Genomic DNA, 22,852 nt, shown 5'->3' with positions numbered 1-22,852 from the left:
AGTCAAAGGTTTTGCGGGACGTCCAGTATCGGGTCTGTTAATTGCCATCAAGCACAGCTCATCTCTAAAATCTGAACCTTGGTTTTTACCTAATCCGTTTGTGCAAATGTGTAAGATTACAAGTGATAGCAATCATTGTGCCATAGTTAACGTGTACTGGAACCCTTTAGGCATCACGGATGATGGGTTTTTGGAGTCCATGAATAAGGCATTGGATCTTATAATTATGGATGGCAAATTTGACTCCTTCATCATAACAGGAGATTTTAACTTACATTGCTTGGGACCAAAACGGAAAACTGAATAGATACTATTAGCCAAATGGACAGGTTTTGTCGAGTCTAGAAACCTGTTTATGCTAAACAGAGCCTTTGCTACTGACATTCCTGCAAGGGCTACTTGGCATAGAGCCACCAGTAAGGGAATTACAGATTATATCTATGTGAATAAAAACATGTGGAATGTTGTAAAATCCTTTCAAGTTCTCTATACTGAGGCAAGTGATCATAACATGCTAAATTTGATATGGACATCCAAATTCGATACTACTCAAGGACAACCTCAATACATCAAGGGTACTATCACAGTAAATTCGGCAAGGAATAGATTAATTTGGACAGAGGCTTCATTGGAAGCATTTAGGTCATGTTATGATGCTCAGCTAAAGTGTGAAACTGTGGGGACTCAGGGCTCATTAGTAATCTATCACAAATTAATGCAGTTGTTTCAGCCAGCCTCTTCTAGACACAGCCCAAAGAAATTCCTCATCTCCATGCTTTTGATCATGAAGTAAAACATAAAAAATCACTGGTCCAGTCAGAAAGGAGGGTGGTTTATAAACTCCCCGCTGACCAACAAACTCTTGCCTTGACTCAAATCAAAATTAAATATAGGAACTGGATGAGAGGCAAGAAGGCTAAACTTTATCAATGTGATGGCAGTAATATGTTAAAATCATTGGCTAGTAAAAATACTGCAGAATCCTGGAAAATTATAAATCAAGTAACTGCAGGTTACCAAGTAGCGGTTCAGACTAATGATGTGACTGAGAAGATGTGGGTTCAGTACTATTCAAATCTATATTCTGCTCCAACATGTGAATTAAGCCCATCTGAGCCCTTGAAGCATACTAAATTCAATCTAAGCTTTGATAAAGATGATATTATTTTTTTTTGTTTTTTTGTTTTTTTTTGTTTTATTGGTTAAATTTATTTTCAAACTTTAACAAAAGAAAGAAGATCCAAGTCCTTTTCCCTGGCCCCCCCATCATTATGCTTAATGTTTTAATGTGTGTCCGTCCTTTTAAGATTCCACGTTTCCGTCCTTTAGTCCCTTTAGGATCGATTCTATGAATCTTAGGGCTACCTGGGTGGGGCCGATTTTTTGCACCATCATGATTCGTTCCCAGTATTCCTCAGCCATTGTTGCATTGATGTTAACCACCCATTCGCCTAAGTATAGGCTCCTTTGGGCGCTTAATTGTGGACAAAAAAACAGCCAGAAACGGCATCTTGCGTCTTCCACTAGGATTTGTTTCCTTATCCATTGGACCTCTCTTGTTGGCAGGATGTTTAATCTGCATCTCATCAATAGATCCCTATATTTTGAAGAGGGAAATCGGCGTAAGTAGGGGGGAGGTTCGTTCAGTCCTCTTTGTTCCCACGTAAAGTTGTGGCAGTTTGTGTTCTGCATTTTCCGATTTTCCGTGGAGATCCAGTTGTTTTCCCGCATGTTTTTCTTCGCTTTCTCAGGGTTTTCTTTTAGCGTTGCAATTTTGATGTGGTAATATTCCAATATTTTGCGACAGTTCTGTTTCCAAGCCTCAAAATCGAAGTCTTTCTTTTTTATCTCTTTTTTGGCTAGCAGTTCGAATGGAATGGACGGCCTATCGAGGATACACTTCCGGTATAAGGAAAGGGTCTTCCACAGGACCATTGACTCCATCGATTGTAATCTTAGTTCGTGTCTTATTGTCGAGACAGGGAGGCAATTCGGGAGCCTGAGTACCCTTCTCCAGAAAGATGCCACTAGCACATCCCATATTTTCCAATGGATATTTAGCAGGGATTCTGCTCTGTATGTTAAGCTTGACACCACCTTTTGTTTGTAAAATGTGATTACTGGCAGCATTGATAAGGATCCATAGCGTAGGTGGAGAGCTCGAGCCTGATTAGTTAGTTTTTTCAGCTTTGCTTTGATGGAATCTAATTGCCCTTGCTCATTGATGTTCGTATTGATTAGTACCCCCTAAACTGTTGATATTATATATTTCATCACAAAAGCTAGTTGTTCCAGGGCGCCTGGTCCGGACGGGCTGTCAAAAATGACAATGAAACAATTCCCGAATATATGGCCTGATATTCTATACATTATGTTCAAGAATATACTTGCATCACAAAAAATTCCGGTCTCATGGCAACATTCTATTACAATTCCAATCTATAAGAAAGGAGAGCGTGCAAGTCCTGCCAATTATAGACCCATTTCCCTGTTACATGCCCCTGGGAAAAATGTTTGCACTATAATTCTAAGAGACCTGAACAACTGGTCAAAGGATTTTCTTAAGAGAGATCCTTTTCAATCTGGATTTGTTAGTGGGCTGGGTACATTACCAAATATGTTTGCTATTAACATGCTTAAATACCAGTATGCCACCCGGAAACAAAATCTATATTTAGCATTTATTGATTTTCGGACGGCTTTTGATTCAATCAATCGCAAATTACTATTTCAAAAATTAAAACTCTTTGGTTGTCCAGCGTCATTGTTAATGTTGATCATTCAGTTGCATTCGGAGACAACTATGCAGGTGAGATTATCCCTGGAGGGACTTTTATCCTCATCATTCGGTACACATTTAGGCCTTAAACAAGGTTGCATCATGGCCTCTATTTTGTTCAATTTTTTTATTTTGGACATGGGCAAATCTTTCCTCCAAGTTGTCTCTGATGCTCCGGAACTGGGTGGTCAGCGAATAGCCTAGCTTTTGTACGCTGATGATTTAGTTTTGATATCACAAACCCCAAAGGGACTTCAAAACCTATTAACAGCCTTATCCGTTTATGTTGAATTGAATCATCTAATAATAAATTTGGATAAATCTCAAATATTAATTTGCAAAAATCAAGGTAAAAACAAAATTAACAACTGTATTTGGTCTATTAGAAATGAGCCTTTGGAAATAGTATCAGAATATGAGTGTCTTGGGCTCACAATACACAATACTGTCACTGACAAGTCTTTCGTGATTAACATCTAGTCTAAACTCATAAGCCTGATTTCACAGGCAAAGATCTTAATCTTTAAATATGGGAAATTCACGTTGAAACACCTTCTTCTCTTCTATGAACAAAAGGTACTCCCTGTTATGGTTTATGGAGTAGAATTGAAACTATATACTGATGACAAAATGTGGAACAAATTTGAGGCTAGTTTTTGGAAAAAGGTACTACATCTCCTGAATTGTATACCCATGCCAATTCTGCGATTTGAAATAGGCTTAAATTCATTGGCGTGCAGAGTCAAGTGGAGAATGTGCGCTTTCTTCAGAAAATGTCTACTGGGGTTGGAAAATAATAACATTTTGAGCACTGTTGCACATTATTTGTCTTCGTCAAATCCTTTCTTCCCACTCACATGGCGCAAAAGTGTATTAAATATTATGGCCGAAGATGACATAACACTAACAATCCTAATAGAAAATCCCTTACGAGCCAAGAAAAAGTTACATCAATGGTACTGGATAAAAAACTGAGAATCTTGTCTGAACTATAAAGATTTCAGTAATAACAACTTTGGTAACAAAAAATTAGGGCAAACTGCAGGATGTCTGTTGAAAAGCCTGTCGCCAATAATAAGGAACACATTCTTGCGCCTTAGACTGAACCTATGGTTAACTAGGGAAGTGCTTGCTAAACATAATGTTATTTCAGCTGATATGAATTACTGTCGTTACTGTGAGATTGTAACTGAAAAAGAGACACTTCAACATCTGGTAGTATCTTGTGGCAAGTTGAATGAACAGCGGGTCAAGTGCTCTTCAAACCTGTTAGATCTGATTATTGAACTAGATGAAAATCAGATCTGGAGTATACTAATCTCAAATACAACATTTTCTGTGATAAAAGCTCTAGTTCAGTTTCTAGAAAATGTTTTGCCTGGTGATATAAAGTTGTAACAACATTTTACAATTCTACAGTTCAATGGGAAAAGAAAATGTTTTTTTTGCTATTGTATATATTAATGTTTTAATCCTGAGTCTATCATAATACTAAGAAGAAAAAGAAGGGAAATCTTGTTTTTAAATCTTTGTGAAAATTGTAATTGTAATATGAAATAATTGTTTTGATTTTTGAAAAGTTGATTTACTCAGCTATATCCAAAGAAAAAAGAATTTATCCTTGTACTGTTTTCGGCTTTGATTCAATGTTATGTATTGCTTGTTGTAATTGCTTGTTCCTCATGTAAAGCGCTTTGACTTAAAGCGCTATATAAATCTAAATAAATACAAAATACAAATATTTGGAAGCAAATGAAAATAACAGAATACAAAACCAACTGGTTTTCTAAGGATCTGTTAGACCTTAAGGCTAAGAAAAACAAACTCTATCACTCATGGCAAAATGATAAATCTCCAAGCAACTTAGAAGTGTATAAAATCACTGCTGCTGTTTTAAAAAAAGCAGTTATAACAGCTAAAAAGGAGGCTTTGAACGATAGAATTAATAATGCTAAATCCAACTCTAAGGAGCTCTTTAAAATTCTAAAAGAACAAACACACAGCATAGGACCTACACAAGATCTGATTGTTAAAAATAAAGAATGGTGTACCGAAATCCAATCAGCCATGTCCAATAAATTAGAAAAAATCAAAGAAATAATTGAGATTAAAAAACTCTCTCTGAACACAATAGGCCAGCAAGAAAAGATATATTGCCGGTCAGATAAGGCGAAAGATCCACCCACTTTTAGTTTTACTTCGATCTCTGACGATGAATTAGCAAAAACCAACAGCCAACTTAAAAGCACAAGTTGCAAAGGAGACCCTTGTTATTCCATCATAATAAAAGAATGTCTACCTATTCTAATTCCTACACAAACGAAATTTGTAAATGCCTCATTTCAGACAAATTTAGTGCCTGACAATTTAAAACATGCGTGGATCATGCCCCTTCTGAAAAAGCCTAACTATTGCCTGTTAACACCCTCCAATTATAGACCGATTACGAATACCACCTTTCTTTTGAAGATCTTAGATCGAGTCGCGTATAATCAAATATCGGTATTTTTGGAACAAAACCAAATCTTGCACAAATACCAATCAGGCTTTCGTACCAATCACGGTACTGACACAGCTCTTCTGGCCCTTAAATCTCACCTTATTCAAGGGATGGATAAGGGCCAGATTGCTCTCCGATGATCCTAGACCTCTCTGCAGCTTTTGACCTGGTGGACCATTCCATACTGTCCACCAGGTTAAGAGAGAGCGCATTCTTCTCTGAAGAGGCAATCCAATGGATATGCTCTTTCTTGAAAGGTAGACAAATAAGAGAGGCTAGTGAGTCGGCAGAAGCTGACCCTATGCCCCTACTGTATGGAGTTCCTCGGGGGCTTGCGTGTCACCATGTATTTATAACATCTTTATGATCCCCTTCTTCCAGATGTTGGAGGAGGAGGGGATCATATTTGCTAATTACGCAGATGACACGCAATGCGTCCTACCCATCTCCTACCTACCCATACACCAAAAAGATGAAGCTCTCATACACCAAGAAGATGAAGCTCTCATACACCAAAAAGATGGAGCTCTTATACACCAAAAAGATGAAGCTCTCATACACCAAAAAGATGAAGCTCTCATACACCAAAAAGATGAAGCTCTCCTTCATCAGTAATATCCATCTTAAAATCCAAAACTGGAGGGTCTCCAATGGGCTTGCTCTGAACAGCACCAAAACCGAATTTCTACTGGTGGGCACTCCCAGTAAATTGGAAACATTGGGGGCTAATTTTAAGAACTTCATTTTGGATAACTGTGTCATTGGGATCCTGCATAAGGTTAAGACTCTAGGCATGTACCTGGATAAACACATGAATATGAAGGCCCAGGTGAATAATCTCGTCTCTTCATCCTCATACTTCATTAAACTCTTCCGTCACCTACGTACCCTGATTTCTGAGAGCAATGCAGAAACACTAGCAAGGGCCATTATTGATTCAAAACTGGATTATGGCTGTAGCCTATTGGTGGGCATCCCACAGGCAGAGATTCAATGCCTCCAAGTGATCCAGAATGGGGCGGTGAGAGTGGTGAAGTGCCTAGGAAAAAGGGATCACGTCTCTGAAGCTAGAAGGAGCCTCCACTGACTATCGATTGGGGCAAGAGTTTTGTTTAGGCTTCTTCTTACTACTCACAAATGCATCATGGGTCAAATGCCTTTGTATTTGAAGGAAGCCATCGTCTTACAAGACAATGGGCCTCATTCCGAGGCTGGCGCTATCCATGGAGTAAAGAGCACCATGGTAAGCAACGATGGAGCTATTTACTCCATGGAAATCCGGCATGGCGAATGGAGTAATTACCGGTCCATTCCAAGGTTGGAGGGACCGCTAATTCCCCATTCACCATACCGGTTCCCCATCCCCATTCCTGCCCCCATAGGGCTCAATGGGAATGGGGAAGGAGTAAATTATGGAACGGTAAATTACGGTGCCGTAATTTACTCCAAGGTCCCTTTGCGGGTTGGATTTTTAACGCCTGCTAAAAGCAGGCGTTAAATGCCAACCCGCAAAAGGGAACTCGGAATATGGTGGTAAGTGTTAACGGTCACCGTTGCCATTAACGGTGACCGTTAACCCTTACCGCCAGCCTCGGAATGAGGCCCAATGCTAGGACATTAAGATCTGATAACACCAATACTCTTAAAGTCCCTCGTAGCAATTCTAACAGAGCAAGACAGGGCTCATTTGAAGTAGCAGCTCCTACCGCTTGGAACGCTCTATCGCCCCCCCTTAAGAACAATAGCCTCGACGGAACTGTTCAAGAAGCAGCTGAAGGCATTGCTCTTTACATAGATGCTGCTGTAGCCTCACTTGCTTATGCCCTTCTTTAGTCCGAGTTCGTTGTAGTCTCCATTTAATTTTTTTGTTTGCTGTATGTTTGTCTGCGCCCATCAGCCTACGGGTACCAGGCGCGCTTTAGAAATGTTTTAACATAACATAACAAATCAATTAATTCCCCATCGAAATTCACGTTCAATATTGTTGCCATTTGAAATCAACAATTTTGTTGAGTGTTTTTACTAATTATAATCATTAAAGTATTGCCTTAAAAGAATTAGCCTCTGTGTACTGAAACCCGATATCTGTCTGTGTATTGCGTGCATTCCCTATAAATTCCTAAGTTATATTGTTAGAACTGATATAATATTGTTTCGTCCTCATTGTATATGTTGGCCTATGCCCAGTCGCTTTGCGAGGAAATCCGTATTATAAGGTTGTGACCTCAAGTGAATCAAGCCTCCATTTTAGGTTAAAGCCGCCATTTTAGTTTATTGTACAAAGTGACCCTGTAGTCTAAAATGGCCGTCTTGTGTGCTCTTGTTCTTGCCTTAACCTCTTCAACCTCTGTAGGAGAGTTAATGTCCAACCTGCCTTCAGGGTACATGTTAGGGTCATGAAGACCTTGTCCTTTGTTGACCTCGGGATCAGAGGATTACTTGAATCAGCATTGTTAACCTACAAGTATACAAGAACAATAACGCTATCCAAATATGACATGCAAAACATTTGTATGATCTGTATTAAAGCAATGTGTAAAGAGTGTAACATTAAACTAGAGAACAATAATGTTTGTTAGTGAATGTATTAAAAAATAAACTGCATGCACGAGATATGTAAATTAGGAACAAACCTGGCCCGACCCTACCCCAGTACATGATTGACTTGCAGGAGGCTGGACATCATTATACTAAACTGTATAAATACGCTGATGTCCAGCTAGCAAATCCTGCTCACTGCTCACATTGAACCCTGCTGGTGGTCTCTGTGACGTATTGACAGCCAAATAGCTATTTGTGTACTTTGTTTTATAACTGTTCAGTTTTGTAATAAAGATTCTGGGAATCTTTACAAGCCTGTGTCGGTGTATTTTCCTCTTGCATGGTGTAAAAGCCTTAATATTGTATTTTCTGATTCCACAGATGGCGCCCGAATAGGGACCCTCAACATCGACTTCGTCTTGTTGAAGGTTGGCTCGGCTATCGGACCGGGATCGGACGGTGCCAACAGAAACGGCCACTCTGGACGAGAAGCGAATTCCTCGACAAAACTGCACGATCCGATCCCTGAACGGTGAGCTGTAGCCCGAAACGACGTTTTGACGAGGGTCCATATATCGAGGTGGGTAAATTTGCCGAAAATCACCAGACACGTGGGTCCTTAGCATTGTCCTTAGTAACCCGATCGGGCCTCCCAGTCCTTTGGTCAGGTGAATCGTGGCCTGATTCTTAATTTAACCCTGACAATTTGAATTTGGCGCATTGTACTCGCGAGCACAATTACTGACCAGGTATCACCAGAACTTTGATATGCCTGGGAAATTGTCTGCCTGCTTTAGGGCATTATTCCGCAGCAACAGACAATCTTTGGAAGATAGCCGTCCCCCACCACAGGAGGGGTCACCGGCATGTACTATGTACTGTAAGAAAGCCTTTGGTAGAATAGCATTTAATGACATTTGGCACAGACAGACCAGACATAATTCTAATCTTCGGTGGCCAACCAATGGTAGTTTTGAAATCCCTCGTATAGAATATCTAGAGTATGTATTAGTAAAGAAAAAGGCTAGACCTACAGCATTTGACGCATTGCATAGTTGGAAAACAGAAGCTTTGCAGCAACAAAAGAGTACAGAGAATCATATGCGTAGACATATGACAAGTGTCGAAAAGGCACGGTTATATGACCAAAATAAAAAATTTGAGTCAGTTAGGAACACGGACAGGGCGTTCCAATTAGGCATTCAGAAAATCTACCCTTCAAAAGATTTTTACACGTCAGATGAATTGATTAATAAACTTTTGCATGAACGAAGGCCCGGTGCCTCTGCGCCACCTCCATACGTCCCTCCTCCTGGCGTTTTTCCTCTTCCTGTTATTATTCCCCCTCCTATAGTTCCTCCGGTCCCCACTGTTTGTTTTCCCTGTTGTTCTTCCAGCCATCGCTCCTTTGCCTGCCCCCTTGCCTCCACCTGTTGATATTGAGAATGTGCCTACTCTTCCTCTTCCAAGTGATTCTGCATCGCTTGTAGTAGACCAAGGACCGAGACCAAGGGTTGTGACTCGTAATACTGTGTCCCCAGGAAAAAAGAATGAATTGATCGCTTGGGATAAACATTGTATGGAGAAGGGTGAACAAGCTGATGTTTTTTCCACACTCGAAAATTTAAAAGGAATTCCTGAGAAAAATGTTTTTATTGAAGGATTAGGGACTCATTTGAGTATAATGTGGAATAGATTAAACGATGTAGATTTCCCACGAGGGTTACGGGATTTGAACGCCTTAGCGTTGTCCAGAGATACTGCAGAGAAGGTATATGAGCATGTTGAGAGGATTTTTGTGTATAGGAAGGAGTTGGAAGGGTTACAGAATGAGGAAGCAGATGGTGGTAGTTTAGGTATTATGTACTTACAGAAACGGTTTTCTCCGCGCCGTGAATTAAAAGGTGAGGTAGCGCGAATTTGTATAAAGGATGCGATAAAGTGGATTCCGGATATGTCGATAACTCCAGATGAAGTATATGACAAATATAGTCAGTATACGTTAGAAATGCAAAAGAAGGTGATACAGGTGATGGTGGAATACCTGCAGAATGAGTGTGTAAAAATAAAGATTTGTTGTCCCGCAGAATTGTTGAGTGTTTATAAGAGAGCCTTTTCGATTGATACTTCTTCGACTGCCTTAGCGCTTGATTTGGATCTGTTGCTCAGTAAGCGTTCGGAGCTACCTACTTCTCAGTTGCCTATGAGAGAGGTCCCTCCGACATTTTTCCCGAAAGTTGAGATTGCGGACGATGCTGTGCGAGGAATACTCGCGGGGGAAATTCCTGCACATTACGTATCGCAGTTTGTTCACGTCCCGTTTTCAAGACAGGAAGTGAACACCATAAAGCAATCTATTCCCGATGTAAGAAAGAATCCGACCGGGTTCTATAAAGAAATAGAGTCGGTCTTACAGTCGTCGGTATTCACCTTAAGTGATATTGATTTATTATTTCCCGTATTCCTGCCAGTTGATTTATGGAAACAGATTAGGACTGTAGATGATGTACCTGGGTTAGGAGATACTTGGGATAACATGGCTAGGCTCGACAGAGAAAGACCAGCTGGCGAGCGACCGCCTCAAGTGATATTAACTTTGCCTGATAGGATTATTGTAAAATTGAAAATCATAGTTCCTGAAAAAAGAATCATTTGGGACAAGCTTACGGCCTGTGTCCAAGGAAATTCTGAGGGTGCTACTGATTTCTTCAATCGGTTTGAACAGGTATTTTCGGATTTCAGTGGACAAGACTTAGGCACAGAGTCAGGGAAAAGGCTGTTTGTCGACAAATTTTTACGTGGATTGTTGCCCGACATCCAGTTACAGATTATGTCTTCCGAAAGCGCTTGGCAGGCGAAGTCTCAATCAGAAGTACTGCATTTGGCTCAGTACTATGAAAATCGTGTAAATAATGAAAAGGAAAAACTTGAGAAAAAAAAGGGTGACCTGAAAACAAAGGTCCTATTACAACAGATTGTTAGAAACCCTGGAGGGGGTAGTCAATTTAGAGGTCAGTACTTTCCACAGGGAAGTACGCTCCTGGCTCCGGTAACCATTAACCAGTTTGCCTATTGTCGACAGGAAGGCCACTGATGCGTACAATGTTCGACCTTGCAGCAGAGGTCATTTGGGAGCATGGGTAGATGATACAGAGGTCGCCCAGGTGCAGGGGCCCTGGTAGAGGCCAGTTTGCACTATAATCACAGCAACCTCCTTCACAAGATAAGCAAGTATTGAATGTGGATAATAGAAACATTTTTGATCACCCTTCTGCCGCGTGCCTCTCTGAAGAGCTTCCTCTTGATAACATTCTGTTTCGCTAGGATTGCCCGAAGCAGGATTTGGAACCAACGCCTATTCCCGCTCATCAGAAAAGCCCCTACATTGAGATGGCAGTGAGAAATAGGAAGCATCTATTTTTAGAAGATACGGGAGCACAGAAATGTTCCTTTGATCATTCACGGGTTCCAAATATTCCCCTGTCAGGGCAGTCCAACGTTTCCGTATGGTTTTCAGGCACACCTGTAGTTTGTCCGGTCTCTTTGCCGGTATCGATAACACTGGGTCCCTTCATGGAACAGTGTCCATTTCTACTTACCACAAACTGTGGGGAGAATTTGCTGGGGTTAAATTTGCTGAAAGCATTGCATGCAGTAATACACTGTTCTCCGGACGGAGTTCGGTTAACAATTTCACCCCAGCAACCACTCGACTCTCAGTTTTTGACTCGACCTTTACCGCCAGAATTCAGTAATATTCCAGAAAGCTTATGGGCAATTGATGATGATGATGTGGGCATTCTTGAAATTGAACCTGTTAAAATTATTCTGAAACATGGAGTAAAATTGCCTCGCATCCCCCAATATAAGATCTTGGTTGAAGGCGAGTAGGCTTTGAAATGTATAGTTTCTGATTTTGTACATCGTGGAGTAATTGAGGAAATTACGGGTAGCCTATGTAATAGCCCCATTTTGCCAGTATACAAAAAAGGTGATAATGCGATTCCCTTTAGTTTTATATTTGATTTACGTGCTATTAACAAAATTGTGGCTCCTCAATTTCCTATTGTACCTGATGTTACAACGATATTAACCAGGATTCCTTCTTCTGCCACTCATTTTAGCGTTTTTGATCTTAAAAACGTGTTTTTCAGTATTCCTGTACACAAGGATAGCAGGTATTTGTTCGTGTTTACCCTAGGTGGACACTCATTCACATTTACTCGTGCACCACAAGGGTACACTGAGAGTCCAAGTATTTTTAGTAGGGCATTGAAAGAGCAGCTCGATACTCTCGAGTTGCCTCCTACTTGCACGTTACTACAGTATGTAGATGATCTCCTCTTGGCTGCTGATTCTGAGAGTGCCTGTAAAGAAGGCACTGTGTTGTTGCTTTGTCATCTAGCGAAACATGGCCACAAAGCTTCACTCAAAAAATTACAATATTGTTGTCAGGAGGTCGCCTATTTAGGCTATCTCCTGTCAAAGGAGGGAAGACGGTTGACACCTGAACGAATAAAGACTATTTCTGGCATGTCTGTCCCAAATACGCAGAAGGAAGTTAGAGCCCTGATAGGTATGGTTTCTTACTGTAGATTGTGGATCCCTAACTTTTCGTTAACGATTAAACCAATGCTGGCTTTGACAAAGAAGGGCATTTCTTTGCCATTGCCATGGACTTTGGAACACCAGACAGCATTTGATTTGCTCAAATCCGTGCTGTGTTCAGCGCCGGTTTTAGGAACTCCGAATTATGACAAAGCCTTTGTGTTGTATGTTCATGAACGTGATGGATGTGGTTTGGCTGTGTTAACGCAGGAACATGGAGGGAAGAATAGGTCATGCGGCTATTTTTCTCATCCGCCCTTGATCCTGTTGCGTGCGCTTTGCCAAGATGTTTGAGAGCTGTTGCTGCTGCTGCTGCGTCTGTAAAACAGAGTTAGGGAATGGTCCTGGGTCATGCGTTAACCCTAATGGTACCTCACTCTGTAGATATTTTATTGAATAGAACTCAACCGCAACACCTCACTTCCGCACGATTGACAAGATATGAACTAATCTTGTTTGCCCCCCACAATCAAATTCAGAGGTGTTGTGTATTAAATCCGGCTGAACTTTTACCTGTCCCGCAAGATACTGTTGATGGTGACGAAACGTCACACGATTGCCTTTATGTGACAGAACAAGAGACTAAAGGCAGGATCGATCTGAAAGACACGCCTTGGAATAGTCCACAAGGAGAGCTATTTTGTGAAGGCTCTTGTTTTAAACTTCCGAACGGTACATCCACGGCTGCTTATGCCGTCACTACTTTAAGCACGATTGTGGAAACCAAAAGAATTATGCATAAATCCGCACAGGCCGCAGAAATTATAGCGTTAACTCAAGTTTGTGAACTTTCTAAAGGGCTTACAGTAAATGTATATACCAATAGTCAGTATGCTTTTGGGGTGGTTCACAACTTCGGTAGACTTTGGAAAGAACGAGGGTTCTTGTCCTCGCACGGCACGAAAATTCAGCATGGCACTTTAATAGTGCGATTCAGCACTCGCACTCCCTGTTCAGATAGCTATCATAAAATGTGCAGCACATCAAAAGGTTACAGATGATGTAGGAAAAGTGAATGCTTTCGCTGATCAGATAGCTGAACAAACTGCCACTGGTTTTAGTTCAGAAATGTATGATGTAAGAGAAGCTGTAAATATTTGCACTTTGGGTGAAAGTATCGATTATGTAAAAGACATTCAAGCAGATGCTACCATAGAGGAAACTAAGCGATGGATCGAGGGTGCAGGGAGACTGGATGATGATGGGTGTTGGGTGGACAATGTTGAAGGAAAATGGTTACTCCCTGACGTCTACATTACAATGATGGTTATTATGGCTCATGGTCCGACACATGTTTGTGCGCGTAAATTGACTAAAATGCTACACAGTGTATGGGCCAATGATAAGATTTTCAAAACTGAGGAGCGCTTTGTCCAAGGGTGCATGGTCTGCTTGCTGCACAATGTAGGAAAAGGTACCTCGACTCCTAGAGGAAGTTTCGCTCCACCTTCTGTTCCGTTTGAGGTTATTCACTTTGATTTTATTGAAATTAATCTTGCAATAATCTTAAATATGTGTTGGTTGTCATTTGTGCCTTTAGTAAGTGGGTTGAGGCCTTCCCGGTTAGAGATGCAACGGCTATAACAATGGCAAAAACTCTGTTGAAAGAGTTTTTTCCTAGGTTCGGGCTGCCGAGAGTCATCTGGTCGGATAATGGGCCACACTTTATGGCCGGACGCCTTACTGATCGTGTTGCTGTCGATGAGGACAAGCCCTCAAACTAACACTGGGCTCTCTCCCTTTGAGGTGATAATGGGGAGACCTGCTAATATTTGGGGTTTGCCGAAAAGCAGTTCATTGCGGGACATAGAAAATGTGCTTCTTTCAGATTACTGTAACCAGTTGACTAAAAATCTGTTTTTAATTTATCACCAGGTGCGAGAGGCATTACCTGTACGGTACGAGGGTCCTGGTCACAGTCTACGACCGGGGGACTGGATCCTCACGAAGGTTTTTGAGAGGTCGTCTTGCCTTGCACCTCGGTGGAGGGGTCCCTACCAAGTCCTGCTAGTCACTCAGACTGCTGTGCGGGTAGCGGGTCGTAAGAACTGGATCCATGCAACGCACACCAAACGGATCCCACAGCCCGTGCCATACGATACAGAAGACACAGAATCCCTTCCCACTGCTGTAACTGACGTGCCTGAAACAGCAACAACCGACACGAGAGTATCGGAGACCGTTCCAGAATTCGCAAGGCCAGACAAAACAGCCATCTTGCCTCCGCACTCTTCTAACAGTGGAACTTCCGGATCAATCCTTTTCTGATCCCATTTCCGTTCACTCGCCACCTCCAGGAGGAAGTGACGACACTTTGCTCTCACCAGAAACTATGAAATATAATTTACGTCCAAGGAAATAGACGTACAGCACGGTCTGACTGTGCGATTGAGAAAATCATTTGAGGGCTTGTCTTTTGGCCTAACTGTACAGAAGGATTCTGTTGGCTAAGGGTTGTGGGAAAGACATTAAGAAGACGCGCGACTGGAGTTGCAAGCAAACAAACAATTGGTGTTTTTCGATTGAAGACTACAATGCCTGCACCCGCTACCACTCGTACCGAATTTTTAGATAAATATGTGACTAGCAGAGACAATGATCAAGCTTGTAAGGGGACCCCCAAAGTGTATTGTTCCCTTTTTGTAATAAAAACTGGATTTTTAGTAACTGTTGGTTTTGGGTTATGGTATCTGGAGGAAGCATATCCGTTAGAGGACTTTTTACCTATTGAAAATGTATCTGTTATTCCCACTCCTTCCATGAAATTGCATACCTTATCACCTAGAGATTGTTCGCATAGACGGAACTATCAGAATAATACCCTTTTGTTAATTATGAATGCCACTCATGCAATTTTAAATAGAACCAATTGCTGGATCTGTTCACATCCTTTACCTTTGACAACTGTCTGTTACGCTTCTCTTAGAGCACTATTCTTTGGCCGATGGAATGACAGGATCTCAGGGAACTTTGATGGTACAAATTTGAATAGTTTTGAAAAACATGTTTTGATGCCCCTGGGATGCTCGTTTTTTGCAAATTGAAGTAAGCCAAACGTTGCTTCTGTTAGGCCCTCTGATAGATTGTCTCGTCCTTTTAAGTCTTTAATCGCTTTCAAAATGGCTCCTATAGGCAATAAGGATGCCACGCCTCCATCTTATTCTGTTAATCATAGCCCAGACTCAGTATCCTTCTGTATACAGAGGAATGGAACACGGTCAATAGGTAATTTTAGAAAGTGCGCCAACGTTGCGAATTTGACTAGTGAGAACAGACCTCTGTACGTAGGCGAACCTGTATATTTTATTTGCGGTAATGTGGCATTTCCAAGGTTGCCCAGGGATTGGCAAGGAACCTGCTATTTAGGGATTCTATTTCCTGGGGTATTTATTGCCAGTACTGCAGAAATTTTGAAAACTTGTCCACAACGAGGTGTAAAAGGGGTACTCCAGCCCAATCTCTAGGGGACATTATGAAATCCTTTGTGCCATTTTTTGGGCAAATTACGAATTCAGAAGATATCAGGGGACTAGCGAGAGTATTGTAGAGAACCATCAACCGGACCACTGACATACTCTATAATATGACTTTAGAACAGAAAGCGATAAGATTAGTGGCTCTTCAGAACCGGATGGCATTAGATGTCATTCTGGCTGAGCGTGGAGGAGTATGTAAATTAGTGGGGTCCGCTTGCTGCGTTTACGTACCAGACTCCTCTCCAACAATCTTTAGAGCTATCCAAAATCTACATGTTCTTAGTTCAGAAGTGCATGTTCCTGAGGGAAACTGGGAACTTAGTGCATGGTTTTGGGACCTCCTACGATCGTGGGGATGGAAGTTGTTTTCGGCCCTGCTGATTCTCTTGGGAAGTTTTCTATTCCTTTGTTGTTGTATACAGTGTCTCCCTGGTATATGTTCAGTATTAGGAGGGTGTTGCGTGCAAGCAACAAGTGTATTAGGGCATAAAATATACGCCCCAGATAAGGTTTCCAAAGAGTTTTTGTTGAAAGAAACTCTAGTGTCTGATCTAATGGCAATAGATATGTCCGACAATGATTTGGGATGTATAGACATTGAAATGTGGAGTTAATCGCAAAACGATTGAAGGTAGTTTAGCGCTTGGCATATGCCAAAAGGAGGGTTTGTTAGAACTGATATAATATTGTTTCGTCCTCATTGTATATGTTGGCCTATGCCCAGTCACTTTGCGAGGAAATCCGTATTATAAGGTCGTGACCTCAAGTGAATCAAGCCTCCATTTTAGGTTAAAGCCGCCATTTTAGTTTATTGTACAAAGTGACCCTGTAGTCTAAAATGGCCGTCTTGTGTGCTCTTGTTCTTGCCTTAACCTCTTCAACCTCTGTAGGAGAGTTAATGTCCAACCTGCCTTCAGGGTACATGTTAGGGTCATGAAGACCTTGTCCTTTGTTGACCTCGGGATCAGAGGATTACTTGAATCAGCATTGTTAACCTACAAGTATACAAGAACAATAACGCTATCCAAATATGACATGCAAAACATTTGTATGATCTGTATTAAAGCAATGTGTAAAGAGTGTAACATTAAACTAGAGAACAATAATGTTTGTTAGTGAATGTATTAAAAAATAAACTGCATGCACGAGATATGTAAATTAGGAACAAACCTGGTGTGACCCTAGCTCAGTACATGATTAACTTGCAGGAGGATGGACATTATTATAATAAACTGTATAAATACGCTGATGTCCAGCTAGCAAATCCTCCTCACTGCTCACATTGAACCCTGCTGGTGGTCTCTGTGATGTATTGACAGCCAAATAGCTATTTGTGTACTTTGTTTTATAACTGTTCAGTTTTGTAATAAAGATTCTGGGAATCTTTACAAGCCCGTGTCGGTGTATTTTCGTCTTGCATGGTGTAAAAGCCGTAATATTGTATTTTCTGATTCCACAGTATCTGTCCCATTGAAATATCCCAAACTGTAGTCCCATTGAGAGTGACCCATCTTGCTAGCATCCTATCTGTTATGTGCCTTTTTCCTTGTCCTTAAATCCCTTTCCTTAGCTGCCTGTCAACACAAATTCTGTGTAAAAACTAATTTCCATTTGCTGTGTGTATTTTTCTGTCACCCAACATCGATTTTCCTACCTTGTTGTTTTATGTTGCCCTGGTGTACTGAGCAGTAGTCTTTAAGCTTCCCTATCACCTAAAGTATAGCAACACGAATTTCCACTCTAGCTGTCTCACTGTAGTTGTGAGTTGCTGTGCGAGTAATCCTTCAAATCCGATTCTGCCGTTTTGCTCTAAAATCAGGTTTTCATTTTCTTTTCTGACTTCGCATCTTAGGGTGGGGGACTGTATTCCAAATCCGTTTTTTTTCTCATTATCCTTACTGCTTGCCACTGTCTTCCATCCAAAGGGAATTAAGTTTGCTGATGTTTATGGGTGAGTGTTGTCTTTCCTGTTTTTTCATTAAAGCTCCATGTGAGCTCTGTTAGGATTTTGCACCTATTGTTCTGTAGGAATCATTACATGTGTGTTGCCACAATATTGATGGTTGCTGTGAAAGTGTATTTTGAATATTTTTCCTTTTCCATTAAATAATTAATAAATATCTTATTGATACCCACCGGCCTGGTTCCTAGTCCATTGTGACACAGGGTGTTGGTGAAGGTGGGTGCGAGATGGGTTGGAGGCCTTCTCAAAACAAATAGGTGCTTTATTAAAGATAAAAAGCATGTTTATTGTGCGCCACATTCATTGTCAAGGTGAGCAGTCCCTGGCTGGGGTGTGCCGTGTTATAAAACCGTGGCAAGACCTCTGTGTAATCAGGCTTGTTTGTGAGTGTGCAAGCATCAGTCCGATGTCTGCTTTATTACATTGAGAATATTCTTTGTGCCTGTCTGGTTACTTGGTGTGCGACCTATATTGGTAATCCCTTCTAGCACAAGAGACGCTTTAAGGTGCTAGAGCACTGAGATAGTCGAGGGTCAGCTAGTGAAGTACTGAACTCACCAACAGCAAGTTCAATGGAGTGAGCGGATGTAGGAGAGAGTGTTTGATGGTGCCCTTGACCTGGGTCGTGTTTGGTGATCGATGAAGTGGGGGGTTAGAGTAGTGAGGGACACATATAGAGAAGTGAACATGAGAGTGATGTCACAAGCAGCGTACATATCTGTCAATGGGTAAAGCCTCCCTTCTTCAAAATGGAGGTGTTACCCTCGTGGAAGGGCCATTAAGGAGGACGCGCACACGGAGTGGAGATAACAACTTCTTTATTCATCCAATGTCTAACAGGAACTGGCGCCTTCGCGCCTTACCCAGAACTCCCCCCTTTCCTTCCCGCTCCCCAATACAATAGCTCCGCCTACCCAACGGCGGGGGCTGCACTCGTTAACCCTCGAGTGCCTGGCAACACCACCCCCGAACAATATGTCCAAACATCAGAGTCAACACTCTTCAACTAATCTCACCGGCTTCTTGACGACTCTCCGAGGTCTCTCGTCAAGGGTGCTTGGCCCCAGAGGTTCCGGAGCACCTTCTTCCTGGCTCAATCTGTCCGGGTCTCTTCCCGGGGGAATCCACGGGTCATCCCGCGGCTCTCGCGGTTCTGGAGATACCGACCTCTGTGGCAATTCTAATCCCTCGCGTCTGTTGTAATGTCTAAAATGTTGACAGTTCCTGGTGACAGCTCTATGCTGGTCCTCCGCTGTCACCATAGTGCCTTTGACTGCGGTTACTCTCATGGGGCTTGGGGCAAACCGCGGATCTATCTTCTTGAGTGTTGGTTGCTGCACGAGCACTTCGTCCCCTATGTGAAAGTCTGGCAACGTCGCATGGTGGCGTGAGTCGGTGTCCCATCTCGCTTTTTCTTTTGCCTCTGCATCCTTTTGAAGCACCTCCAAGTCAGGCGGCTCCTCATGTGACAGGTTGTGAGGTATGCGGGTTCTCACGTTGTAATGGAGCATTAATTCTGCGGGCGTCTTGTTTGTGGCTTCGTGGGGGGTATTTCTGTAATCTCGTAGGAGTCGGCACAACGCCTGGTGAGGGTCGACTGCCTCCATTCTGGCTCTTTGTCTTGTTTTCTTAATTGACGCCATGAAGCGTTCGGCCATGCCATTTGCTTGTGGGTGGCGAGGAGTCACCTTCATGTGTTTGAACCCTAGGTGTTCCGCTAGTGTCCTGAATTCGTGGCCACAGAACGGTGGTCCATTATCAGATTTGACCGCTTTCGGGATCCCCCACTCGCTGAATACTTCTTCTATCACTGCCGCTACTTGTGGGAATGCGGTGGAGGTGACAGTCTTGACTATCGGGAACCTTGAGTGCTCATCTATGAGGAGCAAGAGGTAGTCGCCAACTTCCGTCGGCCCGTAAAAGTCCATTGCCACGCGCTCCCACGGACGTTCTGGAATCTGTTTATATTGTAATGGGGGAGGGTGTTCTGGAGGGGCTGTGCACTGGCATGCATGGCAGTTCCTCACCCATTCCTCCACTGCTGTGTCCAGAAAGGGGAACCAGACATGGCACCTCAGCTGTTTCTTTGTGTTGTCAGCGCCCCTGTGGTCTTCATGGGCTATGTGAACAATCTCGTTCCTTAGCGTGGCGGGGATGACGATTTTGCACCCTCTGAGGAGGATGTCGTTGTCTTTCACGGCCAGTTCCCTGTGTATCCTGGCCAGCCGCTCAATTTCCTGTTTGCACACCCCCGGGTGCGCCAGCATCGCTCTGCGGTGGTCTTTCCACTTGTTGGCGGTCGTGAGGCTGATGGCGAGGGCCATGGTCGGGTCGGCTGCCGACGCGGCGGCAACTCTCTCGAGGGACATGGCGGGAGGTAGCGAGTTGGCGGATATGTACTGTACATAGGCGACGTCACCCTCTCGGGTCAGTGGCGCCCCGACGGGATGTCGTGATAAGTAGTCAGCGGGGTTGAGGTCTCCCCCGGGGCGGTGTATGATATCATAGTTGTATTCCTGCAGGCGGATGCCCCACCTCTCGATCCTTGGGGGCATTTTGGTGTGTGGGTTCCCGAACAGGGACAGCAGGGCCTGATGATCTGTGATTAGCGTGAACTTTTTCCCTATGATGAAATTATGGAAGTGTTCGCAGGCCCAGACAGCTGCCAAACTCTCCTTTTCCGCCTGGGAGTAGGCGAGTTCCGGAGCGGACAGCGCCCTGCTCGCATAGGCGATCACGTGTCTTGGGTGGACATCCTCCCCACTGGTCTGGGCCAGGATGGCGCCGAGGCCCACCGGGCTTGCGTCCACGACAATTTCAGTGTGCCACGACGGGTTGAAGTATGCCAGGCGGTGTGCCTCCGCCAAGGCACGCTTAATGTCTGAGAACGCTGCACGGCACGCAGGGGTCCACTCGAAGGTTGCTTCCTTTTGCAGAAGTTTCCGTAGCGGGTCTGTGAGGGACGCATAGTGGGGTATGTATCTCGCACAATAACCCGCCATGCCGAGGAACGAGCGGACTTCGGTCACTTGTCGCGGTTCGCTCAGGTTGGTAATGGTGTCAACCTTGTCAGGGTCCGGGAGCATCCCGTCGCGGGAGAAAATGTGTCCGAAGAATTTCAGCTTCGATTTGCTGAACCGACACTTGGAGATGTTAAGGGTGAGACCCGCTTTTTGGAGTGCCGTGCACGTGGCAAGGAGGGCTTGGTCATGGGACTCTTTTGTCGATCCGAACACGAGGATATCGTCGCTGTAGTTTAGAGTCCCTTTGATGGGTCTGATTACCTGCCGAATGGCCTCCTGAAAAATTTCCCCGGCGGAAGAGATCCCGAAGTTCAGCCGCCGTTATCTGTAGAGGCCATCGTGGGTGGCGAATGTTGTAATGGGCCTGGACTCCGGATGCAGCTCCAGCTGATGGTAACCTTGATTGAGGTCGAGCTTGGAGAACATCTGTGCGTTGTTTAGTTGGACGATCATGTCTTCAATGCACTGTCCCGGATGTCTCTCCCGCTGGATGGCGGTGTTTGCCACTCTCATGTCAACACACAGACGTATCTTGCCCCCTTCCTTGGGCACAATCACAAGGGGTGATACCCATGGTGTCGGTCCGGTAGCGGGTTCGATGATGCCGTCGGACAGTAGTTGATGAAGTGCCTCCGATACTGCCGTCTGCAGGTGAAATCCAACTCTCCGAGGGTGTTGCGGAACTGGGGTCACCGAGGGGTCAATGTGTAGCCGGATGGGGGGGGCCTTGAGCTTGCCCAGGCCTTTGTACAGTTTCGGGAAACCACTTGCAATGTCAGCTTGTGTGATCACGTTTTGTGGTTGATGGCACGTGACAGTGCCGACTGAGTCCCTCAGATTCTGGCCGTCCGAGGTTGCTGCGATGATGTCTCCCGATTTCACATGGATTTCAATTAGTCCCAGACGAGATGCCGTGTGGTAACTGAGGAGGCACCGGCTCTTGGTGAGCGACCGGATGACATGGATAGTCGTGTCAATCTGCCGGCCGTTCAGGAAAAAGCGTTGTGTGAAGCATCCCACTGTCTGTAGGGGCGTTGCGGCACCCCACTGGAAGATTCTGGAGCGGGGGACTTCCAGTGCTGGTGGGTTCAATATCCTGGCATATTCCTGCTCACCCATGATGTTTACGGTGGCGCCTGAATCGATCATGAAAAGGAACTGGTGATTGCCCATTTTGACAGGGATTTTGGGGGCCTCTCTGGCCTCTTCAGTGTCATGTATCAGGTTGACGAATTCGTCTTGGTCGTACAAGTCATAAGGCAGATCGTATGTCGCTTCTTGTTCATCGTGGTAAGCGGTCCCGTATCCGAAATCTATCGGTGGATGGTCATATTCGTCGGTGAGAACCTTTGGTTGCTCTGTTAGTTCAGGCTGCATCGGGTAACCCTGGGGTTGATACTCATCGATGGCTCTGATGTACCGCCTCTGTCCCACTCCTGGTTGGCTGTATCTGGGTTGGTTGTATTGTGGGAACGGCGGACGGAAGGGCGTCCTGGTTTGTGTTGGGGGCCTCACCGGCGGGAATGGTATGCCCTCTCGGCATACGGAGTGAAAGTGGCCCTCTCTTTTGCAATTTGAGCATCGTTGGGATAGCGCTGGGCACGCTCCGGCATGGGGAAATGACATCCCACAACGATAACACTGCCGCTGTAGGCGGGGAACTTGCGCGGGCTGCGTTCTGTATGGTTGCGAGCCTCTGTCCCCTGGGCGGGATGGCTGCAACGCCGCAACAATCTCAGCAGTGTCCAGTTTGGGGTGGGCCGGATTGCACATGGATGTGGCTTGGGCGTCAACCCTTTCGTGTATGCGGGCGAGTTCGCTCACCTCTTGGATGGTGAGAGGTTTCTTCAAGAGCTGCTTCTTGAGGGCCGGAGACAGGCACCCTTCGATGACCCTTAGTCTTATGGCTTCTTCTAGCGAATACGCATCAAATTGACAGTTTGCGCCTTTTACCCGTAGGCG

This window comes from Ambystoma mexicanum, chromosome 1q, assembly GCF_040938575.1.
Source record: "Ambystoma mexicanum isolate Mex_15411 chromosome 1q, UKY_AmexF1_1, whole genome shotgun sequence".
Classification (NCBI taxonomy): domain Eukaryota; kingdom Metazoa; phylum Chordata; class Amphibia; order Caudata; family Ambystomatidae; genus Ambystoma; species Ambystoma mexicanum.
This window is presented reverse-complemented; position numbering follows the sequence as displayed.